This window comes from Andrena cerasifolii, chromosome 2 (assembly GCF_050908995.1).
Source record: "Andrena cerasifolii isolate SP2316 chromosome 2, iyAndCera1_principal, whole genome shotgun sequence".
In the NCBI taxonomy this organism is placed as follows: Eukaryota; Metazoa; Arthropoda; class Insecta; order Hymenoptera; family Andrenidae; genus Andrena; species Andrena cerasifolii.
This window is the reverse complement of record NC_135119.1, coordinates 26,866,813-26,881,112: the sequence shown is the minus strand read 5'-3', so window position 1 is coordinate 26,881,112 and position 14,300 is coordinate 26,866,813. Positions and strand designations below refer to the sequence as shown.

The 14,300-nt window shown below is 41.8% G+C and overlaps 1 protein-coding gene across 3 annotated transcripts in view; it reads left to right on the top strand.

Annotated features, from left to right (window-relative positions):
- Positions 1-2,882: 2,882 nt before the first annotated feature.
- The window catches only part of Orct (Organic cation transporter), a 32,047-nt gene continuing 20,629 nt past the window's right edge, over positions 2,883-14,300 (top strand). For 2 of the 3 annotated variants that reach the window (XM_076830512.1, XM_076830515.1), the window contains exon 1: positions 2,883-3,330. The gene's annotated coding sequence lies outside the window, so the exon portion shown is untranslated. Of the gene's footprint in view, positions 3,331-6,006; positions 6,027-14,300 lie in introns of those variants that run through there. The other variant, XM_076830514.1, reaches the window with a different exon arrangement.

The following is a 14,300-nucleotide window of genomic DNA, read 5'->3' as shown; positions in this document are numbered from 1 at the left end:
TTCCGGGAATCTTCGGCGGGAATCGATAGCTCGCCCGAAACTGTTTCGCTGATCTTCGGCAGAGATCGCCACTTCCGCAACCCCTCGGTTCAAACTTTCTACGCCTCGTAATAATTCACGCCCGACGGTTTTGTAATAGTGTATTGAGACAGCAAAAGCACACGGTGAATCAATTTTCTAGTACATTGCCCTTTTATTGTAATACCATGAAAGTAATAGCGGCTCCAGGCTAATGCTAAATAATTTTTTGTCTGATGTCGGCCTCCCCGATTAGTTAGTCCCCTTTAGTCATTGCAGCTCACAATGGGAATTAAAGAATAAATTCGCCTAATAGGATAATAAGACAGTCACCTTATATTTAGGCCAATCGAAAGTCAGATTAAAAACGGAAACGTTTTTGACGGCTCTTATTCAGTAATTAACTTAACCAGTCCTTATTACGGCGATTTTTCGTCCGAGAAAGTTGTGGGTTATTCGTTAGGGTAAAAGTCCAATTGAAGGTTGGTAGAGACAGGAAGTACGCGTATCGAAATTTCGAGAATCGACGAGAATCGTAGGCATGACAGTGGGGCGGAATCGTTCTATCGATTGATCGATATTCGCAAGGATGGAAATCGCTTATCGAAAGGCTGTAGCAGTGACGCCAAGCGCGACAATTGAAATGCACTACTTTTGCACGGCGATGAGTAGCGCTATCGATTCGAACCGGGTACTTCGATACCTGGTGACATCCTTAGAGCATATATCCTATGTGCTCTAAAGGTACGTGTCCACTTGAGAGTGAACTCGCGCGAGAAGATCTCGAGAGTATTTCTCGCAAGTGGGCACTACGTCCGAGAGTGACTGTCGGAGAGCGACGTTCAACTCTCAGACAGCGGACGCGTTGCAACTTGCTCTCGAGTGGATACATAATAATATTACTATCCGACAGTTGCTTCCGAAATACGAACCAGGTTCGTATTCTGCCAGTGCTGTCGCGAGAGTAGGTCTTTTAGGTTATGTAGTAGGCTCGCGTCGCGGCAGACACGGCGTTGCCAGAGAAGTGCTGTTAGGCAGTTAGCCGGGAGAACTGCGCGATCGAGGCAGTCTGCGTGTGGCGAGACACATTTTATGTACGCCATTTATTGTAACCAACTCAAAATATATAACTATTTCATTTCATACACCCAGCAATTTCTCTTTCTACGTTGCTTCTTTCTTTTTTTTTTTAAATGTTATAAGCAATAATCAAAGCACTAACTTTTTGCACATGCATAATCACGGCGTCATTTCGTTCGTAGCTTAAAAGAAACTGAGAGAAACTGCAGAGAGTAGGCGCAGACCAATTTCTAGTGGACACGGGTCTGAGAGTTCTATCGGATAGTAACCTCTCGGCGAGTTTTCTATCGCCTACTTGAGAGTAAAAATTTTCAAAATTGCTCTCAAGTGGACACATAATTGGAGAGAAACTATCGAGAGTAACTTGCGCGAGTTCTGTCAAGTGGACACGTACCCACGCGTGACCCGAGTAGCTTCAATTATCGAATATTCCACGAGTGTTACCCGAAATATACCCACTCGCGCAATCTTCGTTTCATATTCCTTCTTATTCTAGGATATTAATTTGAAATAAGCAGATAATATAAAGGAAGTTTAGTTATTACGCGTTTAACCTCACACATGGTCCTCGGGTCTTTCTTGACCCAACTGCCTTCCCATTTCTTTCAGCCAATACGAGCCCACGTATTTTCTTTTATCCACTCGCGTTTCATTCATCTGAGAATTGTTAAAATTTCTACGAATTTCGAAAAAAATATGAGAAACTTGTTGCTAATATGCAATTAATTATAATTAAATTTCATTTAAGGGGTAACGCCACTGTAGAGCTCGGAAAGGCAGCCTGATTTTCAGAATTTCTTATGCGAGTATAGTGAATGAAATACAAAATTTGTTCGAAGGCCTTTATTGTACATACCTTGAAGTATGATCACAATTTTTAAAATTTTTTTAACACCAAATGGTGGCGCCACAGCTCAACTAAAGAAGCTTCTTCTGAAAAACAGTGTTCCACGGCCGGAAAGATTTCTCCTTCAATTTTTGACCTAGAGCAAAAAACAGATTTTTTTTTAGTTCTGTATAAGATTACCTCGGGAAGTACACGAGGAAATAAAAAAATTCTGATTTTTGTAAGAATGGTGCGTGATTGAACAAAACCCGGAACTGCCACAACCTCGAAAATGTTGAAACGTTTTGTTCAATCACGCACTATTCTTACAAAAAGCAGTATTTTTTAGTTTCCCCGTGTACTTTCCGAGATAGTCTTATATAGAACTTAAACATTTTTGGTTTTCTGTTCTAGGTCAAGAATTGAAGGAGAAATCTTTCCGGCCGCGGAACACTGTTTTTCAGAAGCAGCTTCTTTTGTTGAGCTGTGGCGCCGCCATTCTGTATTAATTTTTTTTTTTTTAAATTTTGTATTCCATTCACTACACTCGCATAAAAAACTCTGAAAATCAGGCTGCCTTTCCGAGCTCTACAGTGGCATTACCCCTGAAACACTTATAACACTTTTAATTTGTATAGATTTCACAATTGAAAAAAAAATAGTAATCGATATTATATCACGAGACATTCTGCCACTGAAATGGTAATTTGAGTTCGTGAGTGGAGTGGGGCTCTAGGGCAATTTCCGGTTTCCAGAATGGTTTCCCGGGCTCTCGTTTCATCCGCGTATTAATAACCCCAGTTGCGAGTAGCGCGAATTACACAAAATTACGAATGGCCTGTAGTTGTCACGTCCTTGGGAGATCTCCATTTCGTGCACTATAGATAGGTGCACACGACCTGGAAATTACAAAGCACCATTTCATTGTCAGTTAAGCGCGTGCGAACGTTCGGTCAGGAGCAAGCGGGTCGGCTGGGAAAGCTCGAAAAACGTCCGTGGATGGCATGGGCCACGGTGTTTCGTGGAACCACCGGGGGTTTCTAGCCTCAGTGTTCGTCGAGCCTTCGGGGCAAATAGAGGGTCCGTAGTTTACAAACATTCGGCGAAACTCCGCCTGGAGACCGTGATCGCGTGTATTCCACGATCGATAACGCACGACGTGCAGCATTTCGAGACACCGTCGTCGTTCCAGTTACACTCGCGTCGGGAGTTTAAACAAGTGTGTGCTTATTAACGGTGATCGTTCAAAGTGACATTTAGGTAATGTGGTGTACAGGATCCAAGGGATTTCTCGACGAGTGAGAAGCTGCTGGAATCTGTCCGATCGATGATCGATCGCGACACGGTTCTGCGTAATCGATCATGCAACGGGGCACCATCGAAACTCCATAGAGTAAGCTATCTAGGTAAGTCGCATTAAAGATAAGCAAGCCGCGTGAACACTGACGAAAAGGTTATACTCTATTCTGTCTGTATTTAAAAGTAATTGTACGATTGTATTTGGAATAAGGTCTCGTAATTCGCGCCTTTTTCCCATATTCTACGTTCACGAATAAGTGAGGAAATGAAGAACTATCGTCATTCGTCGTTTCGGCGATCGATAAGTGAACTGGAGGCGTCGATATGTTTAATCCATTTCTTCTTCAATTTCCCATAACTCCCCACAGGTGTCCTCGAGTTGAATTTTACGATTGGATATAGACCTGTTTGTACTGTCATTTCCGTTAGCGAGGTAGCTAAACTTTGCGATTGGACTATCGCTACCAAATGTTTGCCGATCGATAGAGCTCTCGGGTAGTGTTATCAAGGGGAGGGGAAGCCGCGATTAAAGATTCCTCGAGGTCGAAATATCAATCGAATCCATCTGAACTCCGTGGTACCTCATAAATGACTAACTATAGCCGCACGGCGGAATATTGACTCGACTCCTTTTGACGACAGCACTGGAATGCAATGAAAACATTTTCATTGCCGACACTTCGTATAATGCGACGCGTTCGACGTTTCTGTGGCGATGTTGTCGGTCAGTCTGACTCCAGTCCCATTCAGTTCATGCACCGTTAATGCGAGGCGATTACGCGTTTGCCACATAGTCAATGCCAATCGTTTCGAGTGGTGCCAGTGGAGTTTCGCGTTAAGGCATTACAGGCACGAATTACATCGACGGATTCGCACGGGGTACAGCTGGCGCGCTGACACGCACGGGAGAAAGCACGTGTTCGATGCCGTTGCAACGCAATTCCAAATAACGACCTCCTTCCATCTATTCTGTATTCGTATTGATCGCGCCCTGAGAATAAAACGCGATACCCTTGCCAATGGCAAATGATGCTGCTTGGTTTACGTCGATGATTCTACGGGGTACGCACTTAACCTTGGAATACCAACCTTAAAATTTTTTGTACTGTATCCCATGCTGTAAAAGTAATATTTGTATTCTTTTACTAACTTTATTAAAAATCAAACTAGTCAAAATTATTTATTTTAAGTCCAAAAGAAATTAATAAGTACACGTTTATTGAATCTAATGATATTTTTAAAGTGGAAATATGAAAATATAAAGTTCAGCGGCTGTATTCCCTATGCAGAGTTAGACATTATCCGAATAAATTTTTATCCGAATGAATTTGTATCCGATTGAATTTTCATTCGAATAATTTCCAATAAGAATTGCGAATTAAACATAGTTATTCGAGAATAACGAATAATTTTTTATTTCAATAAAATTCATTTATGCCCAAGTCTGTCCCTATGTTAGTATTCTAGGATTAAGTGTATTTATTAGTAGGGACACCGCCCAATTAATCAATTTTCAATTCTGATAAAATTTAGTACATGAATACGAATATCAGTCGAAGAAAATGTGTCCCTCTCCTTATACCAAATTTTATCAAAATTGTGTTATACTTTCTCCACTGATACCAGAGGCACATAGCTAATGGGAATACGATCGCGATCGCCGTGTACGCAGGAATTTTTTATGCTAATGTCGGAGTAAATATTTGCTCGACAACTAGATATTCAGATCCGTCGTGGGTCTGCGTCGAACCGTTTTACGAATATGTCGCCGTGCCTGTTAGAATCGCGAGCGTTAGAATTGTAAATGCAATGCTGGACGCGTTTCTGTTTTGCAACGTTATTGGGCGACTTAACCGCTTTATGCACGTGGCGTAGCTATGCCCCAAGCTAGAGAACTCTTATTGACTTTACGAGCGTTTATTTCTCCTCCAACTTGATATTCGATTACGAGAATGGGCTGAACGAGCCTTTCCAGCACAGTGCGCTCAATCATGCATTTCTCTCAATGCGATCAAACGATATCATCTGCATGCATCAATAACCAACCGCGCGAGCATGGAACTGGACAAGAGGTCAAGTGCAAGTGTACAGGCTGAGTCACATAAGTTGCCCAGCCTGAATACTCTAGTTATCGGCCGAGTGGTCTAGCATTTCCTTTACCTCGCAACCAGTCGATTTAAGCAAGACGCCTATTGGTTCGCATACATTCTCCGAGTCACTCCGAAGTCTCCAAGAATTATCCAAAATTCCATAACCCTTTCCAAGTGACAGGGATTTGTATCAGTCTCAAAGTAACTCATAACTATTCCACCTCGTCAAATGACGCACATAAACCAACTGTCCAATCTACGTGAGCCACCCTGTACAAGATCCCAGCATCAAAGCACGATAGATCAAATGCATCATTCGCTCCTATTGAGTGGTTTATGATACCCATAGGACGTGATCTGCGCGAGCGATTTCATGCAATCCCCAGCGGTAGTGAATTATTGAAAGAGACGATTTAAAAAAAGCGACGCTTGCCCTTTCGCGCAAAGGGCAAGGTACACGTTTACGCAGCGTGCGGAGTTCAAAGAGCACGGCATTAAAAGTAGCTTATTGTAAATCGTCGTGTGGGTAATTCGTAAATCGGCCGGCGCGCCATCTGCCGACGGCTTTGGGAAGCGTTCAGTGTCGCAGGGTCTTCGACCTGTCCTCCTCGCGTTAGTCGCGTGTGTTTTTGACGTTTTACTGTGTGCAGCCCGCGCCCCGTGAACTGCCAAGTGAATTTAAGGAAAGATCCACGGTCCAATGACAGAGACAGGCAGGTACAACGAGCTGACACGCGTTTTTATCACGACAGAGGCGGCCAGCGGCTTCACCTGCCGCGGAGGCGTCTCTTTTTCATTTCGTTAGGCTGTATCGATTATCCTGCGAACGCTCAGCCGGCCGGCGACGGCGAATTCACGCCCGGGCCCAGTGGGCGATCAATGAAACGTTCTTGGAGACGGCGATCTCGCTCTTGTATTATGCATGCCGGGGAGTAACGCCGGACAGCGACGCGGTGCCGAACGGGTAATTATATCATTGATGATTTCTCTGAAATAATCTGGGTCATCGGCACGTGAACATCGCGCGAGCGTCTGCTGTGGTGAAAATGACGATGCGCATGCGCGACACGAGGTGCGCGCGGGAGACTCGCACGGGGGACGCGAATATCTTGACTCGCTTGGGTTTAAATGGCTGTCGAATTAATTGGAGGGGTTCTATTGTTATTAGTAGCTGGAATTTAATTAGCGAGGTTGATGAAAGTTTTAGGAGAAATTGTCAACTGATTTTGGGAGGCTGCAGGGTTACGTTTGGAAGTAAAGGTGAAGTGTTTTGAATTCTTTTGTTTTCCTTTCTTCAATATTGGTCGAATGTTCCATGCCACGTGACTGGGAATGTTGTGGCGATAAATGCGTAGTTATGGTACCTAGTTTCTTTAACAGCTCGTTTAGGGAATTTTTAACAACAGTCGCTGTGGACGATGCGACTCGACGCGATGTCATAATTTTTAAACGATTCACTGTTCCCGCCGATTTTAATGGCGGCAATAGTGTTAGAAATTGTAACTGATGGGAGGAACTAATAAACAGATGAATTTTGATGAATAAATACACGTTAAGAATACAATTAAATACTATAATTATGTGTTATTATGAATAAGATATGGAGTCGGAAAAATAGAAAAGCGATAACTAAGATAGGACACTGCGATCTTACTGTTTTAATTGCAACGCATAAAGTATGTTACCCTGCGTCTCGTACTTCTAAGAATATTGCGTAATGGAAGAACATTACTCGTCGAACAGCGTCTATTCTCGTAGATTTATCCTACTTTATCCCGCGAGTCTGAATATTAAGTGACATATAATAATTCAAGAATTTATCAAGTGAACACAGTGAAGCAGCAATCGAGAGATTAATCTTCTCTGGAAGTTACTTAAGTTGGAAGATCTTCTTAGAAGCGAGATCTAGAACGATAATAAATCGAGGGAAGCAATCTTTTCTTTGATACACTGATACATTTCACGCGAAATGCTATTCGCAATTTATTATATTCAGATTTAGTTAAGTAACGAAAAATGAAGCGCAGTTCTCATTGGAACAGTACTTCTAGAAATTGTCTAACGACTCCACCGAATCAAATTAAAATTCTCTCAATTTCTCGATCCCAAAATCGCGATCAAATGAGACACCGCTCGCGTGTTCCCCTTACAAGGGAACACCGCGAACCCGGACTCACCGATTGGAACGCAACTTTGTGGATTTTTAGAGTGACTCAAAACAGGGATGAAAACTAACCTTTAAGGGGGTGAAAACTAACCTCAAAGTCGAATTGGCGCTTCCACTTTTTCGCGTATAACTCTCAAACTACAACAGACAGAAAAAAATGTTTCAAACAAAAGTTTAATGGTACAATAAGCGCTACAAAAGTGCGTTAACAAAATTTTGAAAACAGTTTTTTCCGTCAGTTATATATTTTTTTAAAACTCTTTTCAAAATTTTGTTTAACGCAAGTTTGTAGCGCTTATTGCCCCATTAAACTTTTGTTTGAAACATTTTTTTCTGTCTGTTGTACTTTGAGAGTTATACGCGAAAAAGTGGAAGTGCCAATTTGACTTTGAGATTAGTTTTCACCCCCTTAAAGGGCGATATAGGGCCCAAACGAACGACACCGTTGTTCCTGTTTCGAGTCCCTCTAAAAACCCACAAAGTTGCGTTCCAATCCGCGAGTCCGAGTTCGCGGTGTTCCCCTGTTAGCCCACGTTCTCATGCTAAAACGAACCGCTTAATCGACTCTCGGTTACTACGCGAGCCAGTAGCGACGCTCCTCAAGTAACGTCGACTAGCTTGTAGCTCGTGGCAAAAAATTTAAAGCCACTTTGTATATTAATCGAATATCAGAAACTTTAGATACCTCAACAGGTCTTGAAACTTTCGATAGTCCTTGAGCGTTCTTAATAGGGTCTTGAAAGTCCAGTTTTTCTTCCTCAGCGTACCAAAATGGAGAAAAAAATCTCTACCCGTAGACTCTTTCGATTTAAATTCGAGAAGAAGCAAAAGGAGTATGAAATTCATATTCCAACCACCTCTGCTGCTTCATCTTCATACAACGGCGGGCCGTAGCGTGGCACGGTTCGAAGTGACTTAAAAAGCCCCTCGAAGCTCCTCGAATCCATGATTCCTTTAAGGGCCAATCGAGCCACTCGAAATCGTGGCCGTTGAACGTAAAAACCAATCTGGGACAACGACCGTGCCTCTCTAAAATTCACCAGGGATCCAGGGAGCATAAGATTGAACGAGTAAAGGTGGCCGCAGTCGCCGGCGTAGCCAGTCGTCTCCGCGCCAGTGGAGAGAGTGGCTGCAGGCACGTCAGTATTTCTGTCCTGAAATTCCGCAGAGGGGGATGCGATCGCCTTCGGCGCCTTTCTTGCCTCCTCCGCGGGTGTAGTTCACGGGAGCGCCCTTGCAAGGACAGCAGCCTTTCAGGGGCTTTCGTGCCATTCGGGGCGAGCGTTTAAACGAGGCGAACGGATAAGAGAGAGTCGAGCCAAGGGACGAGTATAGAAGAGGGCCCTCTTCGCCTCCTTCTCCACCTCGCTATCTCCCCTTCTCCATTTCGATCGACTCCGATTCTTCCCTCCTCTCATTTGCCCCCGCCCCTCCCTTCTCCGAAGTGTCAGCAGCCGCTTCCCTTCTTTCCTTTCGTCCGCTCTTTCTTCCCTCCTCGTCTGGCGGGCCGCAGGAAACCAGTCGCGATTTTTCACGCGGTGGGAACTAGAAGCCGCTCCCTACTATAAATAGCCTTCGTGCTCGCTCTCGAGCCTCTTGGCCTCCAACGGCGATGGGAGTAGCTAAAATGGGGGTAGCCGTCCATGGGCGCCGACGCGCTCGCTCCTTTCGCCCATTATTTTTTAGCACCCGCGCGCGCGCCGCTCCGTTCCCTCATCGCCAACCCTCGTCGACGGGACCGGAGCCCACGGTGCCGGTTTCCAGGTAGGAAAATAGAATTGAACGGCGCACTGTCTTCTGGGGGCCTCGCGCGATTACCCCCTTAGGTGCCATTCTGGGTGGCAATGGAACGTGGACGCTTTTGGATAGCCTGTTAGGGGCTCCTAGCTTAAAGCAGAGACGGTCGGAGCAGGTAATTGACTTAGAAAGAGGAAAGATTTCACCCCTGCATTGGGAGCTTGATATTGCGAGGTCAGAGATTTGGGAGAAGCCTAACAAACTCTACGGAATACTACGAAATTCTAATAAACTTCATAGTAGCTTGTAGTGAAGAGTTCTGTATGGACTCAACTATGGGCGCGTTTGGACCAATGGTTGTAGAGGGTGTTAAAGGATAGTGGTCACCTTCGAGGAGTCTTGAAAGTGGAGGTGGAAGTGAATGCAGGTTTCGTTTTAACGAATAAACAGTCCTCGTAGAAAATACTGTAAGTGCCAAAATTAATATGGGGATCCGGAAGCCTCATCATAAGAGGGAACTCGGACTAAGGGACGGCGGAGAGAGCCGGTGTTGGCCGTGGTGGCTAGCGCTGCTGATCAACACGCGGACGGCTCTGGTTCTTCGATTCCCGGCGCCGCACAGTGTCGCGAGAATTTGTATTTATTAAAAATTATTTATTAGAATTTGTATTTATTAAAAATTATTTATTAGAATTTGTATTTATTAAAAATTATTTATTAGAATTTGTATTTATTAAAAATTATTTATTAGAATTTGTATTTATTAAAAATTATTTATTAGAATTTGTATTTATTAAAAATTATTTATTAGAATTTGTATTTATTAAAAATTATTTATTAGAATTTGTACTTATTAAAAATTATTTATTAGAATTTGTATTTATTAAAAATTATTTATTAGAATTTGTATTTATTAAAAATTATTTATTATAATTTGTATTTATTAAAAATTATTTATTAGAATTTGTATTTATTAAAAATTATTTATTAGAATTTGTATTTATTAAAAATTATTTATTAGAATTTGTATTTATTAAAAATTATTTATTAGAATTTGTATTTATTAAAAATTATTTATTAGAATTTGTATTTATTAAAAATTATTTATTAGAATTTGTATTTATTAAAAATTATTTATTAGAATTTGTATTTATTAAAAATTATTTATTAGAATTTGTATTTATTAAAAATTATTTATTAGAATTTGTACTTATTAAAAATTATTTATTAGAATTTGTATTTATTAAAAATTATTTATTAGAATTTGTATTTATTAAAAATTATTTATTAGAATTTGTATTTATTAAAAATTATTTATTAGAATTTGTATTTATTAAAAATTATTTATTAGAATTTGTATTTATTAAAAATTATTTATTAGAATTTGTATTTATTAAAAATTATTTATTAGAATTTGTATTTATTAAAAATTATTTATTAGAATTTGTATTTATTAAAAATTATTTATTAGAATTTGTATTTATTAAAAATTATTTATTAGAATTTGTATTTATTAAAAATTAGGTAAAAAATATTACGTAAGACGCTACCTGTCTCGCCCCCACCTTGTAAGAAAACGTAAGAAACTCGCGACCCCCTCCCTCCCCAAAAAACCTTACGTAATTTAAGGACGACCCGTAATGTGTAATTAAAACAATTAGTTTCACATAAAATTTCATGATTTTGTATTCGTAACATTATATCTAATCAAAGAATCGTCTTAGAAAGGAAAGTTATGCGGATTTAGAAGCTCTGGAGGGTTGTCAATTCATACAAAACAAAAAAAGTGACATTGTAAAATTGAAGTTGAGAAATTGAATTTCGCCCACCCTCCAGACCACTGTGCACCGTGGCTTTCTTTTTCCGAGGCTCCCCAGAAACGTAGGAATATTACGTGACCGATTCTTCTACATTAAAAATATATATTTCTATCGGGAAATGATCTACGTGCCAATGGTATAGAATTTGAGTTTTCGCGTTTACAGTGTTTACCGCGAGGACTCTTTAAATATTCGTATGGAGAGCCAGATGTGTAGGTTCACATCTGGGAACGGTGGCCATTCTGCGCCTTACACCCTGTACGGGTGCAGGCTACAGAGGCGTCGAAAAGCAGTGGCTTTCGTGAAAGTGGAGGCTGTTAGGATGCCGTTGTCGTTGCGGCAGCGGCCAGGGGACGCGTTGCTCGCGAGGACGCCGAAGAACAGAGCTGTTTGAAATTGTTCGTTTCCGCGGAGCGTGTGGTAACTGTAAAACGTGAAAGTCGCGAGAGATTCTGTCCACGTGGCTCGTGGAATCGCGCGGCGAGGGAAGGCGCGGTGCCTACGACCCCGTGCAAAAGCCTGCAGATTGGGTGGATTGCACGTTCGATTTTAAGCTTGTTGCATTTTCAGAGGTTTCGTCATTTTTAAACATTATTTCGCTCCATCCATACGAAACATTTTAGCTAACTACTGGGGCCGCAGAATTTTTACAAACGTACCGTCTACATTTTGGAAAAGAATTCTATTTCCACCGCAGTTTCTTCGTTTCTTTAAAAACACCGCAATTTTAAGCTATTCTTTATTTACGAAGTTTGTAAAAATGGCGCAAAAGTTTCCCTGGGCTTATTTTGAAGCAGATTGTAGATTCTGCGCGGAGAGGCTTGAGTAAAATTTTTAGTATACTTCGAAGAGGCGTTCCAGGTATTCTGATTGTGTCTTCTTGATATCAACCATAAATCTCGTTGGTTTTTTATGAACTTCGTGTTGGAGAGGAGTGAATAATTACTCAGATCGTTTGACGAGTGGATTTAGTGTTCAGAAAACGATTACCTCTCGACAGTGTTGATCTTGCCTTCGAAGATTCCTCTCTCCCCCGCCCTGAGGGAAGCTCTATCGACGCCCATGTAAGCCGTGAGTTCGTACGCGCGACAGGGGGGATGAGCGTTGGAATTTTTATGGAAGAAAAAAAGGGGGAAGCTTCGTGTGCCCGCGACCAATCGGAAGGGCGGGTGCTGGAGGCGAGGATAGTCTTTGCGAGAGACACTGAAGTCGACTAATTTGGAGGAAAAAATTTATAACTCCATAAGCGGGGCAATTAAAAGATGTAGGTCATTGTATATTTCTTGGAACAAAGAGGAGGCAAATAAATTTTAGATAAAGTGATGTCTAGTTTCCTTTTAATCGTGCGCGCCAGTTTGAGAAACGGAGTTTCGAGAAAAACGTGATCAAAGTAGATATTGCATTTTTCCTGAACACCGAACGCATATGTGTACACTGCGTTCCATATAAGAGCGTACCAACGCCCCTACCGATTTGCGAAGCTCCCACGGATCGGACACGCGCGATTGGTCGTAGCACTTTCCCTGCCGGTTTACTACTCCGAAAATATTTCGAATTTCTGTATGAAATTTTAACTGAACATTCTTAAGGTGTTATATTGTCGATTTAAGCATTATCGGACATATGCGTATACCAACTTTTCTTATTATTTTGATAAGTAGAACCGATCTTGGAAAATGTCTCACGTATTTATAAACACCCTGTATCTGTATGAAACTGATTTTTTGAAACATCAAACCCGCAAATACCCCTTGCACATTAAAGAAATTAGTTTTAGAGTATGCTAAAAGAATCAAAGAATTCCATAAGCCACATTATCATGCACGTTTCACCCCACAAATTCAATAATTTTTTTCAAATCCCCCAGAAATTATCTCCACTCTTTAATTATTCTGATCACCGCGTGTACAGGTTCTTTTTTCATTCACTAGTCGCCGAGAATACCCTCAAACAGCTGGCCACTCAATTGAGACTAATAAAATTACATTGAATCATCGAACAGCTTGCAGGATTGCGCTCGATTTCGATTATTGCCCGCAAGGCTCAGGCGCAAGCTTTTCGCGACATTATTATAATCGAGACGATTATTAGGAAATTGTCAATATAAGTACTCCCGATAGCTATGCAATTAAAACGGGCACAATAGTGGCGTTTACTCTGCTACAATTTTATCGTGGGCCCTGGTATCAGCTGTTGGAATAAAAAAAATGAAAAAGGAACAGTTGCCCTTCCCCGGCTTTCGAGAAAAAATCGCTTACTTTTAAAAACTGATCTCTACTAAATTTACACTAGAAAAGGGAATATTTTCAAATTTTCAATTTTTAATTAAATCGGCTCTGCTACTTTCAAATCAAATTTTCGTAGAAGCTAGTTTCCTCGGCTCACTTTTAAAGGCTACTAAATATTATTCAAAGTTACTTTTTTTTTTTAAAAAATATATCTTACGAAGAGAAGAGCCTAAGCCACCATATTTCCGTTGCAAGCTTAATTTTTGTAATCCCCCATTTACACGGTGTACTAATGCTCTGGACGACTCCGCGCAGCACATAGCGATACAGAAAGTCGAAGGCGCGCCACTTGAATGCGTCTGAGTTGACGCCAATTAAGATCCCGATACGCCGTTCGTCAAGCCATTGAATCTCGATCGGCTTGATTGGCAACGTTTAATGTTCGTTGCGCTCCCTCTGCCGCGTAATTACTCGGCCGGCGTGTACGCTAATCGCGACAGTGGTATCGTAATTACCCCGCGGTAGTAAGTATCATCGTCCGGGGATTTTATCGCAGCGACGAGACTATCGGCTGATTAAGCCGGAGGATAGTTACTCGTACGTACACGCATGCATACGTCTGTCGGCAGGACGTTCGTCTTTGATCTTCGAAGCCTTCAACCGCCAGCTCGTCCAGTGTCGGCGGGATGCTCAATTAAGTTACAACTAGCGTCGCCTCGTTCACACCGTATCGCTCCTCTCAAGGATTATTCTTGTATCTTGTAGAAAGCGACTCGTCGCTACGAGCAGGCATCTCAAGAATCCGCACTATGCCTCGCGAGTACTCGTTGCAGATATCTCGGCTGGAGATCGCTCACTTAAAGCGGGAATCGATTTTTTTGCGAACTTCGTTCGCCCCGAGAAGGGACTCGAAGAATTTCTGCTGTGCTCCCTCGAGTGCTCCTAGTATATTTAGGAGAAAAAGGGAGCCAGCCTCGAGCTACGATCTTCGGATCCGACAAACATAACGGAGAAAATAAACCTCAGCTTTTCCAT